Source organism: Herpailurus yagouaroundi, unplaced genomic scaffold (genome assembly GCF_014898765.1).
Source record: "Herpailurus yagouaroundi ecotype Mexico unplaced genomic scaffold, PumYag 162, whole genome shotgun sequence".
In the NCBI taxonomy this organism is placed as follows: domain Eukaryota; kingdom Metazoa; phylum Chordata; class Mammalia; order Carnivora; family Felidae; genus Herpailurus; species Herpailurus yagouaroundi.
Window position 1 is genome coordinate 2,983,263 of NW_024412403.1, and position 23,948 is coordinate 3,007,210.

The 23,948-nt window shown below is 61.3% G+C and overlaps 1 long non-coding RNA gene across 3 annotated transcripts; it reads right to left on the reverse strand.

Moving 5' to 3' along the window:
- Nucleotides 1-14,284: 14,284 nt before the first annotated feature.
- LOC121035890 (uncharacterized) lies at nt 14,285-23,514 on the reverse strand. 3 transcript variants are annotated; one of them, XR_005793127.1, is made up of 5 exons: nt 21,610-23,514; nt 20,537-20,611; nt 20,009-20,143; nt 19,563-19,902; nt 14,285-16,215 (listed from the first exon to the last, which is right to left on the reverse strand). It is a non-coding gene; the product is annotated as an uncharacterized LOC121035890 (long non-coding RNA). The 3 variants fall into 3 exon arrangements; XR_005793125.1 differs by lacking the exon at nt 19,563-19,902 and having other exon boundaries at nt 21,610-23,488; XR_005793126.1 differs by lacking the exons at nt 19,563-19,902; nt 21,610-23,514 and adding an exon at nt 21,212-21,550.
- Nucleotides 23,515-23,948: the final 434 nt, after the last annotated feature.

The following is a 23,948-nucleotide window of genomic DNA, read 5'->3' on the forward strand; positions in this document are numbered from 1 at the left end:
TCTGAGCCGTGATTCAGAATTCCACGCTGAGCCTAAATTAAGCAGTGACACGCACTCACCGGGGCGGGTGACATCTGCTCGCCGCGCGTCTTTTGTGTCCCTCTCCCACCAGGTCCCGCGTGGCAGGGCTGGTGTCCCCCAGGGAGGACAGAGAGTGGTTTCGGAGACTCTGGAGCTCAGTGCCCAGGAACGGAGAGTCCTCCGCTCTCCCGGGAGGACAGAGAGGGGAGAGGCGCACTCTCCGTCTGTCTGGACCGTCCTCCCTGCCTGGAGGGAGCTGTCTGGCGGGCTGGGTTTAAAACCTTCCATGCAACGCCAAACCAATCAGCACTGCCTTCTGGCGTGGCGAACCTTTTGGACCTTCCCTCCTGCTCCTCTCCTGACTCGTGTATATGTATATTGTCACCGGAATGCACGTGGGACTTACCCCAGGCCGTTATAAACAAAGAGGCTGCAGGGAACCGACCCTCGGGGCCAGACCGGGCTCACAGCGTCCATCCTGGAACCTCACCCAGCCGGGGCCGGCTCTCCTGGGTGTGGACAGTGGAACTCAGGAGGGCCAGACCCTCCGCTGCCCCACACCGACGGGCAGGGCCACCGCCCAAGCCGCCATGACCAACAGCACCGCACCAGGTTAGGGACGTTCACTGAACACAGCGACCTGGGCAGCTGGGCTGGCAACGGGCGGGCTGCTCCTCGTGTGCCCTGTTTGCCCACGCGTGCCAGGTCTTTCCAAAGAGGCCACTTGGTAAAGATAAACCCTACCCTTCGTGTCTGCAAGGGGTGTTCTGGGCGTTGCGGGCAGACATCCCAAGCCCACGTGGCGGCTACGGTCCTGCTCCTGCTTTCTTCTCACGCAAAGGGACACGGAACCTCTCTCGCCTTCTGCCTTGGGCGTGTGAAACCAGGGTGGAAGCCGTTCGTGTCATCAGAGCTCGGGTTTTGCTTGGGGGCCGCGTGGGCGGGACGTATGCAGAGCAGGATCCCGAGGGCCGCAACAGAAGGGACGCCAAGCCACCTCGGCCGAGTCATTTTCTCATCTGGGGTTCTGTCCCTGTCCCTGCAAGACGGGGAGGGTGGTGACCCTCATGGCTCCAGGGCTTTGGCCAACACGGCACGTGGCTCGCAGCCTGGTGTGCAAGCAAGCAGGAGAGACCGAAGACGCCACAGGAGTGCGGGAGCTTTCCTTGTTGGTCGTGGCCCGACCAGGAGCCTTGTCCACGTGGGGAGAGGACAGCTGGCTGGACACCACAGCTCTCACCATCACCTTTGACACCTGGGCCTACCCTGCACCCGCCCTGCCGCGTCTGACTCCCGGTGACCGAGAGCCACGGCGAGTGGTGGGTCCGGAGGGCCCAGGTGGTGGGTCCCCCGAGTGCTCGAGCCCCTGCGTGTGAAGAATGTGGACGGAGGTCAGCTGGCAGCCATCCGGGGCTCCCCACCGGGGTCGGGCAGAGAGTCCATTTAATCGTCATGGCAACCGGGCAGGCAGCAGCATGTGTCCCCATTTTATAGATGAGCAAACAGAGGTAGAAAGCGATGAATAAATCTGCACGATATCGAGTGGATGAGAGGGAGACCCGAGGCAGGGAATGCCATCCGGGCACGGTGCCTGGGACAGATGGAACGTTCGGTCGGACCCCCCTCCCCCCAGCCCGGCACACGCATGTGCCCGTGCGTGTGCACACGCACCACAGCAGGTGAGCAGGGAGCAGGGCTCCTGCCGGGCTCCCTCGTGAGCATCTTTTTCTTTCCTCTAGGTGGGAACTCAATGGTTACGCGGCACAACCCGGCCCCGTGTCCTGCCATCACGGGGAATAAAGCAAGTGATCTCACACGGCCTGCCAGCCAGCACCTACAGCGACCACTTGTGGTGTCCCCAGACGCGCCTCAGCGGGCACGAGGAGGGGTGAGTGGACCCCCCCCAGCAGCGAGCGACGGGGAAGGTTTGGGGGACAGGGCACAGCCAGGCACGAAACTCACCTCGGGGGCATTGGAAGGTCGGGAGGTGCGGGCAATGTGCAGTGAGGCCAGCGGGGCCTGGGCCGCGCCCCCGGGAGTGGCTTCCCCGGACCCCTTCCCGGAGGCCACAGTTCTAGATCCCCTGGGGCTGCCCTCTGCCCAAGCCGCGTGCAAAGGCTACCCAGCGCCCCGAGGTCCCACAAGGTCCTATGTGCTAAGGGCACTTTGCTTCCCTCACCGGTGGCTGTCCCTCTGGGCACCGGTGTCCGAATGCTAATCTCATCCCGCTCGGGGTGGCGATTGATGAGTTCCTGAGGCGCTCAGGCCGGCCAGAGCTCCCCGTGCGAGGCAGTGGGTGCTGTGCTGCCCCACCCAACCCCCCTCTCCAGGCCTCGGCACCACCCCTGGCCGTGAGCTGCTAGGGGCCCAGAGGCTGCTGCGGCTCTGGAAGGGGTTCAGAGCTCTGGGGTACAGCTCAGGCCTGGAGCCCCCGCGGGACAGGTCCTCTGTGCAGGACAGCTCACACCCGAAGTCCCGCGGGCCGGGTCCTCCCTGCGGGACAGCTCAAAGTCTGGACCCCCGTGGGACAGGTTAATGTTCCTCTGCAGCCAACATCCTAGCTTAGCCACCTCCCTTGTCCCGTCTCCCTCTCCCTCATTCCCATGGGAATGAGTAAGGTTGCCACGACACAACCCAGACCAGGGGCTTAAACAACAGAACACCTTTTCCGCACCATCTAGAGGCTGAAGTCGGAGCTCGGGTGCTGATGGGATTGGCTTCTGAGAAGGCCTCCTCCTTGGCTCACAGATGGCTGCCTTCCCGCTGTGGCCTCGCAAGGCCGTTTCTCTGGGCGTCCTAATCGTCTTCCTATAAGCACACTGGTCAGGTTGGAGTAGGGCCACCCTAATGTTTTCATTGTGCCCTAATCACCTCTTTCAAGACCTTGTCTCCAGATACGGTCACATGCTGAGGTCCTGGGATTTGAGACTTCAGCCTGTGAGTTTGGGGAACGTAACTCACCTCCTAATGCTCGGTGATTTGCCTCCCCACCAATCACCTTCACAAACTCCGCCTCGGGCTGTGCTTCTGGGGAACCCAGCCTGAGACAGGACCCAGCCAGCGTCCCGCTCCTCCAAGTCAGAAGGTGGGACAGGTGTACCGTCCGCTCACAGGCGGCCTCACGAGGAACGGGCTCTAAGCCGATGGCACCCCGGAGGCTGAGCTGGAACAGGCATGTGGGCCCCGGACGGGCCTGACCCGTTCTTTTGACTATTTCAAAATGATCATTGTCCTATGGAAACCAATTTGACAGTAAATTTCATACAAGTAAATAAATAAAACATTAAAAAAAATAACCTCTGTCCACAACATGCCCATGTGTCCTTTTCTTAATTGGAGCGTCAGATTTTCTCGGATAATCGGGGCCATCTAACAAGACACACGGTCTGCACGTACATTTGGTTGACAGGCACAGTTTCTTATTCCTGGGGACCCGGAGGAACGGAGTGATCATAAAATGCGAGAATGGAAAGAAACTGCTGTGCAGCTCTAACCCCGGCCTCTTCCTCGGGCCGGCTGGGGGGCGGCTCTGCAGGGGGGTGGGGGTGGGGGGCTCTCCGGCTGTGTGCTGCTCAGCCAAGGTCGACGGGAGCGGGTCTCCGGGTGGCTCCCAGCCCACAGCCGACGACACGTGGGGCAACAAATGGTTTAATTAACCTCACGGCTTTCCCATCTGTGAAGCAGAGCTCAGAACGCTCGCCACCGGAGGCCACGAAGACAGGTGCATCTGTGTTTGAAAACTCTCCGCGCCTGGGGTGGCAAATGCCAGTGCTCAGTCGTCATGCTGAGCGAGAAAGGAGACAGCTCAGACCTGCAGGGGCAATCGGCATGTCTCCCCTTGTCCCTTGGGCCACGGCCCCGGTGGGAGGACGCACTGGATGGAAACCACGCGCCCGAGTGTTAGAGAGCCACATGCTGCTTCCCTACACGGAGCACAGACTCTGTGCGGGCGCCACCCCTCCCCAAAGCGATGGCTTAGACTCGTGTCCTGCTGTGTTTGTTGTCCTGCTTCTTTTTTTTTTTTTTTTTAAGGAAATTTTTTTTTTTTAAGTTTATTTTTGAGACAGAGAGAGACAGAGCATGGACGGGGGAGGGGCAGAGAGAAAGGGAGACACAGAATCGGAAACAGGCTCCAGGCTCTGAGCCATCAGCCCAGAGCCTGACGCGGGGCTCGAACTCACGGACTGTGAGATCGTGACCTGGGCCGAAGTCGGACGCTTAACCGACTGAGCCCCCCAGGCGCCCCTGTTGTCCTGCTTCTTTAGGGGCGTCTTCTTCTCAAAGGCAGGAGGGGCTCAGGTGGGATCCAGCTTCGCATCTAAGACCAAGCCACTGCTAATTTTTCTTAATTAAGGAATATTTGGGGGCGCCTGGGTGGCTCAGTAGGTTAAGCATCCGACTTCGACTCAGGTCATGATCTCTCAGTTCTGGGTTCGAGCCCCACGTCGGGATCTGTGCTGACAGCTCGGAGCCCAGAGCCTGCTTCGGATTCTGTGTCTCCCTCTCTCTCTGCCCCTCCCCTGTCCATGCTGTCTCTCTTTCTTTCTCTGTCTCTCTCTCTCAAAAATAAATAAGCATCAAATAAAAATAAATTAAGGAATCTGACAAATAAAAACTATATATAGTTAAGGCATACGATTTTATTTTGATAGTTGTATACACTGTGAAATAAAAAGTCACAGTTGAGCTAACAAACCGATCTGTCACCTCACATAAGTCTCCTTCTCTTCCTCCTTGTGAGAACACTTGAAACTTACCTTCTTAACAAATTTCAAACATACAGCATTGTCCTCTGTAATCACGTTGTCACACATTATGTCTCCAGAACTCAGGGCGCCGGGGTGGCTCAGTTGGTTAAGCGCCCAACTCTTGATTTCGGCTCAGGTCGTGATCTCACAGTTCATGAGATCAAGCCCCACGTTGGGCTCTACACTGACGGCACGGAGCCTGCTTGGGATCCTCTCTCTCTCCCCCTCCCTGCCCCTCCCCCGCTCGCATACACGAGCTATATCTCCCCCCTCCCTCAAAATATATAAATTAACATTTTTTAAAAAGTCTGCAGAACTCACTCATTTGCCTAACTGAAACTCAGTACCCTTGGCCAACACCTGCTCGTATCTGCCTCCCTGCAGCCCAGCCCCGGGAGCCACCGTGGCACTCTTTGCTATGCAGGGTCCACACGCATATTGGCCTGTCTGCACCTGCTCATCTCAGGGAGAACACTGACCTCGAGGTTCATCCACATTCTCAGAAATGGCAGGCTTTCCTTCCTCGCCAGGCTGGATGATACGCCAGCATATGCATAAACCACATCTTTATCCATTCATCCTTCAGTGAGCACTCAGGTTGTTTCCGGATCTCGGCTATTTTGAATAAAGCTGCAATAAATAGGGAGACGTAGATTGCTCTCTGAAGTCCTGATTTCACTGTCTTTTTTTTTATGTTTATTCATTTCCTAGAGACATAGAAAGAGAGATCATGAGCAAGGGAGGGGCAGAGAGAGAGGGAGACACAGAATCAGAAGCAGGCTCCAGTCTCTGAGCAGTCAGCACAGAGCCCGACGCGAGGCTTGAACTCACAAACCGCGAGATCATGACCTGAGCTGAAGTCGGATGTTTAACCGACTGAGCGACCCAGGAGCCCCATGGTTTCCTTTTCCTCTGGATATGTACCCAGCCGTGAGATGGCTGGATCATCAAGTCGTTGTATTTTTAATTCTTTGAGGAACCTCCACGCTGGTTTCCAGAAGTTACATTCCCACCAGCAGCAAAGGCTTCTCTTTTCTCCAGGTCCTCGGCAACACGTTGTCTGTTGTCTTGCCGGTAATAGGCGTTCTAACCCGTGAGGAGTGAGGCCCACGGATGAGCAGGAGGGCGCTGAGTGAGGTGTGGCGGACCCAGCTCCAGCGGGTGGCGGGTCACAGCGGGCTGCGGATGTGGGGCAGCGTCTCTGTGCGGCCACGTCAGCCGAGGCTGCAGGCGTCCGCGGTGGAGGCAGGGGCTGTCCGGGTGCACAGTGCTAAAGGCCGCCGGGGTCCCTGTACTCCTGTTACACGCGGATGGACGCGGTGGCCAGGGGGCCCCTCCGGCTGCACGCGGTGGCGACAGGGCCCGAGTCTGAGGCGTGGGCGTGTGCAGGGTAGGGTAGCTCTGGAGCAGGGGTGGGGGCGTGGGTGGGGGTTCCGGCCCGGGGGGTGGCTCATTCCCTCCCCGCAGTGGGGCCGGACCGGCAGCCCTGTGGCCCAGGTGCTGCACTGGCTGAGCCCGCGGGAGTTTGTGGGGTGACGAGGGCTGCCCTTCTTCCACGGGAGGTCGTGCCAAGGGGATCCCTCTCGGGGCTGCGGTGCGCCAGGCTGGGGACGCGGGGGTAGAGGCTAAGCTTGCTCCGCTACAGGCTGTCCCGGGCTCCCGTGCCCTCTGGGTTTCTGCAGCTTCTTGATGGCAGCCTGGGGCCTCCCAGAGCTGTTTCCATCAGTCCCAAGTTGTTCACTAGCGGGGGCGGGAGGGTGTTGCGGGGACGAGCCCCCCCGCCTGCTGGCCTGCGGTCGTCGCCTTGCTCCCTCCCTTTGAGGCAGCTTCTTTCTTAAAGGAGTAGCTTGTCTATGTGCTTAGCAGTGACTAGCTAGTGTGGCAACTCACTTATTTGGGGTAGACTCGAGATTGTGTGAGGGGCCCTGCTCCTGCCACTTGATTATTCACGCCAGGAAAGACAGGTGCAGCTGAAGAAACTTCTGGAGGTTGAATCTCAGGATTCAAGGTCCTGGGTTTGCTGTGTCCATGGCGCAGAGCCGACGGGTTCGCTCCCAGACCCAAGCACCACTGAGCTGCAGTCTAGGCAGGACGCTCTCCGGGCTCCAGGGCGGCTGGTTGGCTCCTGGAGGCGGTATCCTCTCCGGCCGGCCCTCCGAAGCATGTGCCTGGGGGCGGGGGAGGGGTGGTCAGCACCCAAGGCCTGGCCTCTGGCGGCCAGAGTCCACTGTAGGATCTGTCTGTGCCCACGGAGGAGGCCATCGACCAGCCGTCACAGAGGGCCTGGGAAGACGGGCTCCCGCCCGCTGTGCTGGCTGCAGGGGGCAGGGGCCAGGGGCAGGAACAGACCACTGAGGTCAGAACCAACGGGGAGAGGTGTCTGGAGCGGCGTGAAAGCCGGGCCACCAACAAGGCTTCGGCCAAAGGTTTCGGCCAAGAAGCACTGAAACCAGCTCCCAGCGGATAATCCACTGTCAAGAGGCACAATGCTTCCGAAATGAAAAATATCAAGTCCTAGTTCTTTAAGGCCTGGTCCGAACCTCAGCCGGGAGCCCGCGCAGGGCCCAGGAACCCGCCCACCCTTGGTCTCTGGCACCAACGTCTGCTCGGGGCCCAGCGGTGCCGTGTGGCCTGTCCCCGTGGGGACGTCTTCACATAGCTCAGACTCCCCGGCTGGCTTGGGGGCCTGGCGTGAATCCGCCAGGGAGTAGCAATGCAGACGGCCACCATCACCGGGGTCCCTCGCTGCCAGCGCGTGGGTTTGAAGTGGGTCCCCGCCGGCTTGTCGTGAGGCACACATGCCCAGCAGCAGCCACTCATCGCACCAAAGAAGCCGGTGCCCTTGCCGGTCCCCGGTCGACCTTCCTGGGGCCTCGGGGGTGGCGAGAGCCAGCACCCTTAAGAGCAGCAAGGCCATGGGCCCAGGATGCAGGCTGGGGGTGGGGGTGGTGCTTGGGGCCCGGCTTCCCGTGTTTACAGGGGCTTCCTGTGGGCCAGGGCTTGTCCCGACACCCCATGCTGCCCGGGGCCGGTGCGGGCCCTCCCGGGGCACCGGCCCGCCCACCTCGACCCGCCACAAATTGAGCTCTTCAAACAAACAGCACCTTTTATGCATACTTAGTGCAGTGCTTTAAAATTCTGAAGGCACGACGGGACGCGTACTCAGCGAAGTCTTCCCCTCTGCTTCCCCCGCCTGCAGAGCCAGCAGTGTGGCCCTTGTGCACGTGTAACCCTGGCATTAATGAACAAATAGGAAAAAAGGCAAACGAGCGTGAAGGGGCACACCTGTGGTCTCACCCCTTTTATTCGTGCGCTTCTGTTTTTCGGGCAACACCGAGCTCAGGAGATTCCCTCCCCATCTCACAGTGGCTCATAACAGTCACAGGTATACAGGTCGGGCCCGGGAGCCACCACTGAACACAATGCCGCCGTGCACGTGGGCACGTGGACCTGCGGGGGAGGGGGGAGCGGTGCGGGAGGGGCCGCTCACATGTGCCTTTGCAGGCAGATGCGGTGGCAGGGTTCGGGCGTGACGGCATGGCCCGGGCTCTGACTGTCCCTGGCCCCGTGGTCTGGGATGGTGCTGAGGGCCCTGCAGGAAAAGCAGCCAGTGCGGGCATTCCGACAGAGGGACGTTAGTGCCGGGAACTGGCCACCCGGGTGCTGGGGCCCCAGAGGCAGGTGGCTTGGAGGGACAGGCAGGCCAGGCGATCCCAGCAGCAGGAGCTGCTCTCGGCCACGGAGCCTGTGCCCCTGCCCGGCCGTTAGGGCTGGGATGCCATTGGTCCTGGAAGTGCCACGGAGGGGCCACCTGAGCAGGACAGGGACGTGCTCCTAGTGGCCGCTGACTCAACTCAAGCGGGACGAGCTTGTCCTCTCCCCTCTCCCTCCCTGCAGACTGTCCCACGCAGCTGGCCGGCAGTGCACTTGGGAAGTGAGTTTGCAGCCACTGACCCCTAGAAAACACGTGGGCGAAAAGCGGGGAGGGAGAGAATGTGCCGGGGCGTGGAAACCACATCCTTGCTACACTGTTGACCTTGGCCTGAGTGCGGATGGTCCTGTAGGCTCCGATCCTGCACGTTCCAATCCCCCGAGGCCGCCTGGGCCTGTGCAGGCGTGAACGCGCCACCCCCGCCCCCTGCCTTCCTCTGCCACCTGCCCCCACCAGGCTCCTCTGGCATCATCATCTGCGCTGAGTCAGCCGCTCCTTGTTCCGGGGTCCTTAGTCAACATCCAGTGACTTGGCCAACCTGGTGGGCAAAAGCAGTTCGATCTTTGACGCTTTGCTAGGACCGGGCGTATGCAGCCCTTTACCCCAGATTCATTTCTGGGGACGGTGGGGATCAATGCTGTAGCTGGAAGTCCCCTGCAGTCACCAGGGTGCCAAATGCAGCAGGGGCCGTGGGAGAGGGAATGGGGACGAGGGGCTATCGGGTGTCAGGCCATCTCGGGCTCCTCTCGGGGAGGAAAGGGGACGGGGCAGCCCAGCACCTCTGTGACGAGACACGCAGGGCCAGCCCCAGAGAAGCTCCCCAGGGCCCCGGAGGTGACTTTCTTCCTCCACGTGGGAACGTTGGAGAACGTGTTGGCCGGCCCTGTAGACGCGGGGCTGATCCCTGCATTACTTTGCTGGGGCTGCTGTACCGAGGCGCCACAGAGTGGTACGGACAACGGAACGTCTTCGTTTCAGTTCTGGAGGGGCTGGACGGCCAAAGCCAAGGGGCCGGCGAAACTGGTTCTTTCTGAGAGTGGGGAGGGAGATCTGTCCCCAGCCCTCCCCCCCGGCTCCTGCTGGTTCGCTGGCTTCTTTGGCGTTCTGGGGCTGGTAGGTGACGCCCCACCCCAATCTCTGCCTGAATCTTCATGTGGTGTTCTTGTACGTGTCTGTGTCCAAATTTCCCAGCGGTCGTATTGGATCAGGGCCACCCCTCTCCAACATGACCCCTCTTAACTAATTACATCTGCAACGACCCGGTTTCCAGACAAGGTCACATTCTGAGATACAAAGGGCCAAGTCTTCAACACACGAAGGCTTTAGGGGAGAAGCAATTCAAAAACCGCAACCAACCCCCTTCGTACACAAGGAGTGTCTCCGAGTAAAAACAAAAACAGGTTCGGTGACCATGACGTGAAAGACAGGCCAAGAACGGGCATAAGGAGTTGTCTAGAAAGCAAATGCTTGTGATCACAAGACACAGGGAGGACGGCCCTACCTGACCAGTGGTTAAATACAAACCACGACACCTCCACACCATGCTCTCCCTGTCGAACTGGTGAGCTTCATATAGCGGACAGTCCTCAGGGCTGGCCACGCTTCCAGCCAACATGCAGGCAACGTCAGAGGTCATTGTCAGCATGAATGTCCCCCCTGAAGATGTCCCTTTGATCCAGCACGCCTATTTCTGGTCACCTGACTTAGGGAAAGATCCCAAAACATGGGGAAATATCGATGCACAAAAACGTTCCTCTCGGTAATTAAAAATAAATAGAAGCAAACCAAAGATAGCAAAAGGGATTTTGGTATACTCATGGGAGAGGGTATTATACGCTCGTTACAAATCACATTGAAAAAGAACATCAATGGCCTTGGGAAATACCCACGTGACAATGTTAAGTGACGGGAGCAAGCTGCACACACACGTACTGTATCAGAATTGCACCCAGGGTTTCATTTACAGAGGTGAGAACAAGAGGGACCCATGTTGTTGGAAGAAGATACTTTATTCCGTGCTAGAGAAAGGGGCACGACACCACGTGGGGCCACATGGCGAAGCACCAGGCCCGGGTCGGGAGGCAGAAGCAAGGGGAAGGCTGGGTTTCTGCAGGAAAGACAAGGCAGGGGAGCCAGCCTAGGACGGGCCAGTTTGAGCCATTCTGGAAGGTTCTGAGCCGCAGAGGCGGTCTCTGGTTGCCCGGTACGTGCCCCGGGGTTGATCCCGGGTGGGGGCATCGGGGGCGCCCGGTGTGTGGGAGCCCTGGCCGTCTCTGGCAGCTGGCTAACCCGGGGAGGGCCGCCTGTCCCCCAGCCAGGGAGGCCACAGACACCAGGACAGCAAGACTGCAGAAAATACAGAAGTGTAGCTAAAACCATCGGCCCTGTAGACAGAGCTAAACCCCAAGCGAGCAGAAACCCACACTCAAAGAAGACACACTCGTGCACACGCACGCACGTGTGCACACACTCACACGCATACATGCACGCATATGCACACATCCACACATGCACACACATTCACACACACACGCAGCCTTGATTCTGTTTTCACAAATGTGCAGAAACAAGTAGGACTGGAAGGAAACATTCCAAAAACGTTGATAGTGTTCACTGTGTGGTGAGTTGAGTGTATTTTCTTCCTTCTGCTTCTTCTAATTTTCTTTATTTTCAAATTCCGTGTGAATGACTCTGCATTGTTCTTAAAGTCAGGCTAAAAGGGTTGAAGGCACTTTCGTGGCTGCCCCCTCCATGGCCTCAGTGGGCCTCTGAGCACGGACCCCGAGCCTCCCCTCCGGCCACCAGGCCTCCCCCGCCCCCCTCCTCCCCTCCCCCCCCACCCACCGCGGTCCTCGCTCAAGCAGCTGTGACTCAGCGTGCTGGCATCTCAGCCCCCAGGAGGGAAGGAAGCACAGGAGTGGAGGGCGAGATGTGAGCCGTGAAATGGAAAGGAGGAACCACGCCTGGATCGTGCTGGTGACTAATTATCAGCTCTTCTGTATATAACATCGCGGGCCCTGCGGAGCGAGCGCCCGGGACAGCACGCTCCACGCTCACAGGGGACAGGTGCCACCTGCGTCCCTCTCCTGCCCTTGGGGCGTGAGGATCTGGCCAGGGGTTGGCCACCACCCTTGGCCAGAGAGTTCGGGGCACAGTCAGGGAAGCCAGGACCCCAGAGTCCAAGCCCCTTTGTCAGAATCCCAACCGGAGTGGCCACATCCTCTGATGGTCCCAGGGTGTGACTGTCCCCCAGCTTGGGTGACCGGGAGTCCTGGTTTCAGCATTGAAGCCCTGCGTCCCCTCCGTCCTGGACAAACAGGGATGGCTAGTCACGGACTCCCAGGGGCCCAACCCTCCCCTCAGGGTCCGGAGCCCTGAGAGCAGGGGGGGAAGGGAAGGGGGGAGAAGGGGAGGGGAAGAGGGGCAGAGGTGAGTTTGGGGGTGAAGACAGTCACTCTGGGAGGATGTCCCGAGGTGACCCAGGTACCTCCCGTTTCCAGACCCTGCCTCCATTCAGCTGCGACCTTGTCAGTTCATGTGCAGAGGAGTCAAACCGTCTATTAACATTTTTACAGGTACTTTAAACCACAGTCATTATGCGGGGGTGCTTTAGAAATTATGGCGGAATACACTTTTGCTAATCGATTTGATTCACTGCATCTGTGCAAGGTCTACACACATAGGCAAACATGTAATAAAAACTACGAGGCTAGACAATTTTTCACGCAGAACTGAGAGAACCAGACATCTAAAGGACCCCCTTCGCCTCGAGGCATTTCGGGGGTGGCTCAGAGCGGGCCAGCGTCACCCGCACACAGGCTCAGCTATCGCGGGGCTGATGGCTCCCTGCCTGACCAAGTGCTCTCCGGAATGTTCCACACTTAGCAGGGATGTGGGAAGGAGGAGCCCGCCAAGCCAGACTTCAGGGCCTGTGCCCGACAGTTCCCGATGGCACCTCCTACTTCTCCCGGAATCGGCTTTCAGGCTCTGCCTCTTGGGACCTGGCCTTTGTGTGTGCACGTCGGGCCGGGCGCTGTTAGTGCAGAGCCTGCTTTGGATCTTCTGTCCCCTTCTCTCTCTCTCTGCCCCTCCCCCCTTGGCTCTCTCTAAATAAATAAATAAACTTTAAAAGGAAAAGGGGGGCCCCCACGGCTCACATTCCAAAATGACCATGTTCCCCGCCTTCCTCGGGGCACAGGAAGAACACCTCCTGGCAGCCCAGAGGCCGCAGCGGGGTCCCAACAGTGCCACGCGGCGCCCAGGCCCTTGCCCTGCGGCCTCAGTTTCCCCAGAGAGGGGGTGAGAGAGGCTACCTCTCGTCCTCTTTGTCCGCAGGCAACGGCTGCTTTCATCAAGGCCACCGGGTCCCGTCGACACCACCTGCACAGCCGGCTCCCGACTCAGCCAGCCCTTCCCGACAGGAGCCCCGTAACCCACGGTGCCGAGCAGGCGGGCGCAGGCTTGGCTCCGGGGGAGCCCCCACCCCCTGCCAGGCTGCGGTCCCCGCCCGTCGAAGGGGCTGCGGCGTCCGCCCGGTGCCGGCTGGACCTCCTCTCTCTTCAGTCTTGCCCGCTCCCCCCGGGGGCAGAACAAGGCACCGCCTCAGAGGACGCATGCTTTAATCTAGAAGACCGATCTTTTACTCGGGCCTCTGCCAGCCGCCGTGTGCCCGGGACGACGTGCGCCAGTTTTCGGAACGGCGGTGAGTCTGTGGTTGTGCGGCGGCCGGGTTTGAAGTGGCCGTCAGCGGGGGAAGCACTGAGGGTGAAACTGGTTTCCTGTCCTGGAACATTTGGGGATTCTGATCACACTCCCGGCCTCTGACAGCCTCCGGGGCCTTTGGAATATTCCGGCACGGCTGCCGGGTCCTAACGTCGTCTGTTGCCGTGTGTGGTTCTGGGACCCTCTGGAGGGGACCCTCTGAGGGCCGATCAGGGCCTTGAGCCACAGAGGCACCGAGGGGAGGGCCTCGGGTGTGAGTGGCAGGGCGTCTGCGAGGCGCAGGCCACATGCAGGAGCAAGGCTAGTTTGTGTTCTGGGCTCCGCTGGAGGCACTCTAGGGCAGGGTCCACATTCCTGTCCCGGTGGGGGCTCTTTCTCTCCCTCTGCAGATGAGACTCCTTCAGCTGCCTGGAGGAGGGGGTCCTGGCCGCGGCCCCCCAAGGCCTGCAAGGTGGTCCAGCTTCAAGACCCCAGAGGAACTACAGCCCCTTCCTCCCCATGTGCAGGGATGGCCCCGAGGCTCCTGCTGGTCAGCCGCCCCCTGGGCCAGTGCACCTGCCGGGAGACGGTGCTACTTTGGCCAACCTGGGGTTGCCGTGTGGGTCTCTGGGGTCCTTGGGGGCTGGCTCTGAGACGGGCTGCCTCCAGAACCACCCAAAGTCGGACCACTCCTGCTCCTGAAGGAACAGAGGGTGCTGTGAGGTCAGGAGGGTGTCACACAGGTCCAACAGCCACTACCAGCTCCCCCCGCCCCCATCGACAGCCCCAGAAAACAGAAGCAGTAAGTGCATCCGAGTGCAGGGCTGGGCCTCGGACCAGTCTCTGCCACTGCAGTCGTGGACTGGGCAAGTCCCCCGCCTCTGGGACTGTCACCTCGTCCTAACCGAGAGCGTTAAACTCTGAAATCTGCACTCTGCCCACAGGCTGTGCCGCCACGGCCCAGGTCTGGCCTGTTTGTGTCTGACCCCTGGCCAAGAAGGGTTTTAACATTTTATTTATTTAGTTATTTTTAAAGTTTATTTATTTACTTTGAGAGGGGCAGAGAGAGGGAGGGAGACACAGAATCCAAAGCAGGCTCCGAGCTGTCAGCACAGAGCCCGACACGGGGCTCCGACCCACCAACCGTGAGATTGTGAGCTGAGCCAAAGTCAGATGCTCAACCGACCGAGCCATGCGGGTGCCCGGTTTTAATATTCGTAAGTGCCTGGGGTGGGGGGAGGGGAAGACGACCTGTGGAGGTTGCACCAAAGTCAAATTTCAGGTCCATAAATAAAGTTTCATTGTGGCACGGCCACGCCCACTTGTCCATGTCGTGTCTCCTGTGACTTTTGCAAAAGAGAGGATGCAGCAGAGACCGCCGGCCACAGAGCCTAAATATTTACTCTCTGGCCCTTTCCAGAAACAGTTCGCAGAGCCCTGGGCTAGATCGATGCACCCCACGCCTCCGTCACCCACCGGCCACGGCAGAATTTCAGCCAGGCCGGTCCATGACGCGCCTGGCGCTTTCTGTTCAGCCAGCCCGGGGCTAACGGCCCTCCTCACCAGTCTCGGCCACAAGAGATGACATCCTTCCGTCGAGGTTTTGATGCTCTACGCTTTTTGCTAATGTGCAGGAAGATCCACACAGGACTTGAAAAGCTGACGCTGCGTCCTATCCCTGCCGCCCCACACGGCGCCCTGTGGCCCGCTGATCTTAGGGCCTCTTCCGCCGGATCCTGGGCTTCTGTGGCCCTGATGCCCACTGTCTGCCTGTGGTCACGTCCGTCATCAGCCTAGCAGATGTCCAGCCTCGTGGGGTCGGAGCCGGGACGCTGTGCAAGCAGGAGGGCCTCACCCTCTTCCCCGAGCTCTGGCTGACGGGAGCGTGAGCCGCGTGGGGGCAGGTGGGGGCAGGAAGTTTGCTCCGCCGATGAATCAGTGGGGCCGAGCCTGGGCTTCTGGGGTCATGTTTCGGTTGGTGTGGGGCCAGACTTTTCCAACTTCCCAGCTGGGTCCTGGGGGCAGGGGGCGGCCCGTGGTCCCAGCCATAGAGCCGGTGGGGGGCGGGGGGGCGGGGTGCCGGAAGTGCTTTGGTGGGAGATGGCTGGGGTGGGTGTGAGCCACGTGGAGGTGGTGGGGGATCCGTGTGTGGTCCTCAGCCCCCGCTAGGACTCAGACCACCTGAGCCCTCGTCTCAACACTCCTGCCTGTCTGTCGTAAGGGGCCAGAGAGCTCTGCAGACTCCACTTTCCCCCAAAACTAACAGTGGACGATGCTCCCAGAGGGGAAGGATGACCCGGGGAGGGACGGCTCTCCTTCCCACTCGACGTGGCCCAGGTGCCACGGGACCGTGGGACGAGGAGATCCCACGTCAGGAACATTCCGCTTGGTTTCCATCTTGGCCCAAATGGCGGAGTGCAGACGTCAGAGCGTCGAGGACGGAGCCAGGTGGCACCATCGTTCCTGGCAGGGGACTCCACCCGCAGCGGGCCAGGAAGCAGAGGCGAACAGAATGAGCCACGTCAGAGGCAGGCGGTGGCCCACACCTCCGAAGCCGTCTGCCTCGGGAGTTGGGATTCACACACGTCCTCTGGCAGTGCCGTTGGACCAATAGCCTCCCACGGGCCTCCCAGACAGAGGCGCTCACTCCCTGTCCCTGGCAGGCCCGCCTAGAACGTTCTCTGGGCTTCCCACTCTGCTATCTCCCAGCCCAACTCAGCTCCAAGGTGGATACGGGCGACTGGCCATCGGAAGACTGAGCGGGACACCAGCTGGAAACCTCTGGACCGTAAAGGCCCCACATAGTCCACCTGAGGCTGGCCTGCCACTCACCAGGCATTTTCAGCCCTGGGGAAGCTTCCAGGATGTGGAAGGCAGAGGAACACCTGTCAGGAAGCAGCGCTGTCTTCCAGACAGGTGGAGAGGAGTCCGGCAGACTGGGATGGCAGGATGTCAGCAGACCCTCGAGAGGGGTCCCCTGGAGGCTGGAGACCCAAGGGGAGCAAGCAGGAGGGTGAGGGTCAGGGCTGCTTCCTGAAAGAGGAAGGGGGCAGATATAAGAAGGGAGAGCCTGGCCTGGAGGGGCTCCAGACGGAGGAGAGCTTTCTAGCAGGAGAAAGAAAGGGAAAGCCCCCCCCACACTCACAGGCTTGTGATCAGACCTGAGTGTTTCCTTATTTAAATGCCCCAGTTACCCGCATGGCCACCACTTGGTTCCCACGGGCCCACGGGGTTGACCACCTGTGCCCCCACCACCACCACCACCACCACTCAGGCCATCTGTTACTTAAACCTCTGTTCCTGCTGTGGAAAAAGAAACAAGGAACCGCCTTCCCCCAGCCAGCCCCAGACAGCTCATGTCAACTCCAGAGGGCCCACAGAACTCTGTCATAGGCGTGACGGCAGACCTGGTCCTCAGAGCCCCAGGCAGGAAGCAAGCTTTTTTACCGACGTCATCCTAGGCAACTTGCAGAATCGTCTCCCAGAAACAGGGGACGTGGGCCCAGCAGGGTGAGCCAATGGCCTGAATGAGGTCCCAGAGGCCCGGGCGGCCCAGCACCTTCCCCTGCCGCTGGACCTGGTATCTACGGGGGTCCTTGTGGGTTCAGTCCCACATCCCGCAGCCCCCCAGCCAGAAGGTGGCCTGGTCGTTGCAGAAGCCGCTTTTTTTTTTTTTTTCAACGTTTATTTTATTTTTGGGACAGAGAGAGACAGAGCATGAACGGGGGAGGGGCAGAGAGAGAGGGAGACACAGAATCGGAAACAGGCTCCAGGCTCCGAGCCATCAGCCCAGAGCCCGACGCGGGGCTCGAACTCAACTCACGGACCGCGAGATCGTGACCTGGCTGAAGTCGGACGCTTAACCGACTGCGCCACCCAGGCGCCCCCAGAAGCCGCTTTTGAGGAGGACGAGGGCTCGCAAGCAGGGGAGGCTCTGGTGGGGGTGGGGCCCAGGAGCGTGTCCGTCCAGGTCTGAGGGACCCCGGGCGTCCAGCAATTAGGAAGCAAGCTGTCCATGCCTGTGTAGCCACTTTCAGGACCACCGGGGGCCCACACGTGCAGGAGGCTGTGGTGTAAATGTCACCAGAAGGGAGGCCAGCCTGCCGGTGCCCGCGTGGCCTTCTCGCGGGTGCCTGCGCTCGGGGCAAGGGGGCCGGGGGGCAGCCAGAGAGCACGGCCACAGCGATTTGTGTCACCGTTCATCTGTTTGTCGTGTGGATTCAGGCAAAGCTGTTAGAGAGGGCCTACTCTGCGCTGGCATGTCACATGAGGTCCTTCTAGGCCTCGATTCGGCTCAGGCTCCAGAGAGGTTCCGGAGCCGAGAGCCAACGATGAGCCAGCACCAGTTACCAGGTGTGGAACACCTGCCAATCCTCACGGCAAAACTACCCCTGCTGTGGCCACGCCTCGCTGTGGAGAGGCACATACCGTGGGCTCCACGCGCCTCCCCCCCACCACTTCCACATGTAAGAGAACCGGGGCCTAGAGAGGGTAAGCAGGGGGTCAGGCGTCTAGTGAGAGGCTGAGTGTAAAATGCAGACCTTCCATGCCCAGGCAGGGCCTCTCTCTCTCTCTCTCTCTCTGTCTCACTGACGACCGCTTCTCCGGCAAAGGCCCTGTGAGAACCTGGAGCCCAGAAACGCTCCCTTTCAGACCAAACCTCCCATGTGGGCTGGTGGTCAGCTTGCGGGCCAGGACTGGGGCCCGGCTGGGATGCCTGTGGCTCAGGATGACCACACCTGCCTCTTCCTGGCGTTGGTGTCGGGCCGGGGGCTCCTTTCCCCAGGTGCCCTGGCTTCTAGAACATTCTGGCCGGCGGGGACCATATGGGCGGGCTGCTTTGTGCCGGGAGCCACAGGCCAGGCTTCCTCCTTCCACGGTGTAGAAAGAGCACAGCATGTGCTTTGAAGGGCACTGATGTGTACAGAGCACTTAAAGGAAAACCTCTGACTATTTTCTCAATGGAAGAGCAAATATTGACGTCTTATAAACTGAAGGGCAGGTTGGAGTGTGTGCGGATACCGACTTTGGGGCGCTGCCACTGCGGCTCCGCGGGGAGCCGGCGGGAAAACAGACGCTGGCGGCTTGGCCGCTGGGCCAGGAGGACCGGGAGAAATGCCCCCTCGGTTGGGGGCGCAGGGCTGGGCGCCCGGGTCTCCAAAGGGAGGGGAGGGGAGGGGCGGGCGGCTGGTCCGCTCAGCCCCTCCTGCCGGCTTTTCCGTCTGGAAAACCAGAAGTGGGGTGGGGAGGGGCGTCCTCCCATTCCTGGGGTGCCTTTGCTGGGCCTGGGGGAGCCCCTGCTAGGCTCCTCTCTCCCCCCCCCCAGCCCCGTCCCCACTTGCACATGACAGCCGACAGCCCGGCCACGTGGACAGCGTGACCATCGGCCGACTGCCCGCCGGCCGATGCGGACTGGTTACTAGAACAAAACAACACAAAGGCCAACTTCAGCCCAGAGAGCAGAAAGAGGGCAGCGGAAGGGAGGCCGTGGGCGGGGACGCCCTGCCTGCAGAGAACGGCTCCCTCCCGACGAGCCCGGGGCGCCGGGGGCCAGGTGGGCTGCAGGGCCCGGGAGGATCTGCCCTGCTGGCCTGAGGACACAGGGCTGCCGGCGAGTGTGCGGGTCGGGGGGTCGGCCCACTCCCGAGCGGAGGATCCGGTTCAGCGGCCGAACTCCAGGAGCGCCGGCTGGCCTGGAGGTCTCCCGCAAGGCCCAGCCTGCCCTGTACGTCCTTCTGCCCAGAGCCCAGGCTGTCTTCCGTTCCGAGCCCGCTGCAATCCCGCTGCACTGTTCTGGACGCTTCTGCCGGCAGTCCCCATCAGCTCTGTGCCTGCCTCTCGACCGTCTGCGTGGAGAAAGGCCCAGAGCTGCGTGGGACGGCTGCTGGAAACATCCAGAACAGCGCGGCAGGATTGTAGTGCAGGTCAGGAAAGAGAGCGACGGCAGCGACGGACAGATTTAGTGTTCAGAGTCAGTCCTCACCAGCCCTTGACCTCGTGAGTGACCCTGTTTCCTGAGGCCGTGATTCCGAGACGGTGCTGGAGGGTGTCCCCAGGCTGCAGGGACCCCGGACCCGTGTCCCCACAGCGCAGCAGCAGGTGTCTCTCCCTTGGGCGGAGCCCTTGGACGGGAAGGGAGAGAGCCGGCCTCCCAGCCACCCAGGTGGTCCTGCCACAAGGCAGAACGCCCCATAGGCCCTTCCACGGGGACGGGCTCCCCGCTCCAAGGGCCGCCCACAAGGGTGACATCGCAGTGGCCAAGAGGAGAGGGGCTGCTGTGTCCCACACCCCACAGCGTGACCCCCAGGGTGAGCTCGGGCTGTGCGACAGGGTTTTTCTCCATATGCCCCCCAGCCTGCCTCCGCCCCCCCAGCCCGCACCTGCCGCGCCCTGGGGTTGTTTGCCAGTGGCCGGTCCAAAGCGTCGGGACTGCACTTCCCGGCCCGGGTGCCGGTTGAGGGCAAACGTGGCCGGGAGGTAGGCCCTGGCATCGTTTGTCCTCAGCTCCTGACGCGTCCTTCCACCCGGACCCCCCACTGCTGTCTCACTGTCACCCTCCCGGGTGGCTACTCGTGGCCCCTGGATATTCTGTTCTTCCGTGGCCATCAAGTCCAGGCCAGAGGGCTGTGGTTCTGACTGCACGGGGTCGGGGGGGGGGGGCAGGAAGAGAGGAGCGGGTTCTCGTGCTGTGCTAGAAGCGCTCAAATCCCGCCAAGTGCCCTGTCGATTGAAGCCAGTGCTGATCCGAACGTGGAAAGCAACCACACCCACGGTGCGTGTGTGCCCACGTGTGAGTGTAAGCATGTGCGCACATGCTCACACTCACCTACATTTGTGCGTGCACGTGTGGGTGTGGAAGCGTGTTCACGTGCGTGTGTCTTTAAGGAAGAACAGAACATCCCGGCAGGCTGGCCTCTTCCAGGGCAGTCAGGGTCCCATGGTGGCTCTCATCCACAGCCGTCTGGAAGGGCACCCCGGGTCCCCGTGACCTCCAAGCCCAGCTCCCCACACTCCCGGGAGGAGCCCTGGACACGTGTCCCGTGTCCACGAACCGTCCCGGGAAGCCAAGGAGGGCCAGGCGGCGCGGCTCCAGGCGGAGGCCAGTGCACGGGGCGGGGGGGGGGGGGTGTCCCGCCCCAGCCCTGCGGGATGCCGTGTGGAGGCTGCCCCGGCCCCTGCCCCCATTCGCCCTGGGGTGGGTCCATCTGGCCTGACTTCCTCCCACGCTGCCAGCGCCACTCCAGGCAAATAGCCCTGCCCGGAGCCCAAGGACCCCAGGCACCCTCTGGCTGGGGACATGGGGCAGGAGGTGACCTGGCAGGCGACGCCTGAGGCCCCACAGCGCGGGGCTGACCTTGCCAGGGGCTGTGGGGGGGCGGGGCTGGCCCCTGTTGACCTCCGGGGAGCCCCACATGCCATGCTGGCCGCCCTTTAAAAAGCAGCTGATTATCTCAGATGCCAGGCCCGCTGGAGCCCTCTGCCCGCCACCCTCCCCCCTGCCAGCCCCGTGCTGGACCACAGAGCTGCCGGCTGAGGACGGTGGCCGCTGCTCAGAGAGCTGGAAGCTTTTGATTTGCGTCAGTGCCGAGCTGGCCAGGAGGAGCCTTCACGCCAGGCGCCTGGCAGCCTCATAGGGTGACGGTGACATCACAGCTCTTGGTCACCAGGCCTGCGGAGCCAGGGGAGTCCCGGGGGAGAGGCAGGAGGCACGCTCGCCCGGGTGCTGCCCGCTGAGCTGGCATTCCGGTCTCCCCAGGAGCGGGGCGGCTCAGGCCATGGGGTTTCTAGAAGCAGTTTCCATGATGCAAGCATCCCGGGGTCGGGCCCCAGGAGGAGGGAGCAGAAGCGCATGCTCTCCCGCAGCGGGCTCCCCACAGCCACCAGAGGCCTCTGGCTAATTGAGGGACTTGGCAGGAGCCCCGGCCGCCACGGCGAACCTGCAATTTCACGGAGATGAAAGCCTCCCCCGAGGACCCCCCTGAAAAACACAGGGACTAAAGCTCGGGAGGAAACGTCCGCTTCCCGATACCTTCTCTTTGGTGTCCCGTGGAGGCTCCAGCCCGAGCCGGGTTCGGATTGAGCTATGTGACCCCACTGCCTCTCGCGCCTCCCCCGTGTGACCTTCCCAGCCCTTCCTTATCACCACCCCTGCCGCTCTGGGGCAGGAAAGTGTGAGTCACCTCACAGATCCGACACTGTATCCTTGCAAAGGGCCTGCTGCAAAGGTGTCCCCCGACGTCCCTCTCAGAGCTAAAACCCTGTGGCCTCCTGTCACCTTCCAGGGCGCTCCCTGGAAGGTGCCCCCCCCACCCACAAGCCTCCCACGAGGGACCACCCGCGGCAGCTCGAATCCCCCTTCCCACAGCTCTGGCCTGCCCACACTCTCTTTTCCTCAGCCCAACGCCCTGGGCATGTGCCTCAGTTTACCTGCTCAGAAAGCTTCCTCCTCCAAGCACCAGACCAGGAAGGACCCATGTTCACCCAGAGCTCATCCACTGGCCTCAGGGCCACCACTTTTTCCAGCGCATGCTGTCCTGTGCCGCCCTCGGCCCCAGGTGGGAGATCTTGTCCCCCCGGCCATGCCGCGGCTGCCTGGAGGCCAGACCCCGTGCGCTGTCCGTGACACAGACTGCGGGGTTGGGTCCCGAGCACAAGGACACGAGTCTTCCTTATCACGTGGTCCCCGCGGCCTTGTCCTTGCTTACAAGGAGCACTGGTCACAGTCTGCTCTCCTCTGAAAATCCAAGAATCTGGGCGGCTCAGTCGGTTAAGCGTCCAACTCTTGGTTTCAACTCAGGTCATGATCTCGTGGTTTTGTGAGTTTGAGCCCCGTGTCGGGCTCTGTGCTTGTACCTGTTTCTGGGGCAGCTGTAACAGATCAACACACTGGAAGGCTAAAATCATGCGTGGGCAGGGCCGGTTCCTTCTGAGGGTTCCGGGGAGGGGGTCCTCTCCCAGCCTCGGGGCCTTGCTGACAGCCCTCGGTGCTCCCACACATCCCTCCGACCTCCGCCTTTTCCCGGTGAGTCTGTGTGTGCTTTTTTCTGTCGCTGGGTTATGTCCCCTCCCCACCGGCCAGGATGGTCTCATCTTGACCCTAATCACGCCCGCCAAGGCTCTTGTCGCACGAAGGTCACATTCACAGGGCTGGGTGGACATCTCTCCTGGGGCCACGGTTCAGCCCACGAGGCCAGGTGAGCAGGAGGAACAAGTCCCCTGTCCTGATTATGAGCTCACCTAACTGGCCCAAGCTGGTGTCTCGGGACCAGATCAAGACACCGAGGCCAGGGGATGGTGGCTGGCCCAGGGCAAGCTCGGTTGGGGCAGGGCCAGGACAAGAACCTGGGCGGCTCTTCCCCCCACTCCTGGGGGCTCACGTATGATGGGGGGGGGCTGTCCTGGCCCCATCAAGCACCTCAGACCCTAAGAGTCCTTTCCTCTCCCTGCTGCCCTCCCACCACTTGCCCTGTGACCTGTGGGTAGCTCTACATCACGAAGGTCTGCCTTGGTAAAGGACAGCAGCCGCCCTGGCTCTTCCTGGCCACGGGACTGGCCACCCCGGGCATGGAACCTGACAGCTGAGCCACTCAGGACAGAACCACACATCATGAGGCCTGGTGGGACCATCCGCTGTCACCATGACTCATCTACGGCGGGCAGGAACCGAGGATGGAGAGCCCGTGAGCTCGTCCGCCACGCTGAGGGTCACAGTCCGGGCGACTCAGAGCAGGGGCAGGGCCCAGGAGCAGGACCGATTGCCCTTCCCCCCAAGCCCCTCTAGGCTGCTAGCTGGGTCGGTGCCCCGCTTCTCCAGGGTGAAGCCTCCAAAGTCTGAACGGGCGAGGCCGCTGCTGCCTGACCCCAGACCAGAGCCAGTGACTCATGGTGGAGGCCTCCCGGGAGGGCTGACGGGAGGCATCTGGCCACAAATACTTGCACACGTGCTATTGCAGCCCTACAATGGAGTGGGTGGGGAAGGCCTTGGGGTCGGTGCCCACGCCCTGGAACCAGTGGGGGTGCCTGGCCCGGCAGGGGGTGCCCGGGCTGGCGGTGAAAGGGCAGACCGGGACGCCCGCCACCCAGGAGGGGCCCGGATGTGGTCCTCTCTCCCTCCCGGTGTGGGAAGGAGGCCTGCCGCCCCGGTCTTGGTGCCATTGGCAGGACAGGCAGGGCTGTCCCTGGGGACAGATGGACGCACGCTCTCCCCAGGCCTCTGAGGAGTCCGGGGAGCAGATCTCAGCAACAGGAGCCGCCAGGCACCCCCAGGAGAGCAGAGGGAAACCGAAGCAGACACCCCAGATTCCCAGGTGGACAGTATCTGAGTTTCTGGCTCGGGGAGGGGTAGCCCTTCCTTCCCCAAAGGCCACGTTTCTAGTTGCTGGTGAGCGGGGGTAGGGGGGGGCGCCTCTCGGGCAGCGGTCTCGGGCTCACCAGTTTGTCGTGTAGGGGAGCGCCTGGTGGCCCCTGGGGCACCCAGCACGCTCTGTGACTGCTCGTTCTCAGGGGTACCTGTGGGACACCGGGGGCTGAGGGGCCTGGGCGGTCTCTGTGGGGAGTTGTTCTCTGCCTTCTGGCTGCTGCTGGCTGAGTTCTGAGACGACTTTCCCAGAGAACTCCCGGGCCAGAGACAGACCCACCGGGCCTTTAACTCCGGCGGGAGGTTAAACCCGTCCATGGGGGCTCTGCCACGGCCACGGGCCTCATCCGGGACGACTCCCAGATACCCCCCCCCCTCAGGACCCTGTCTCCAGGGACAGCTCCTTACG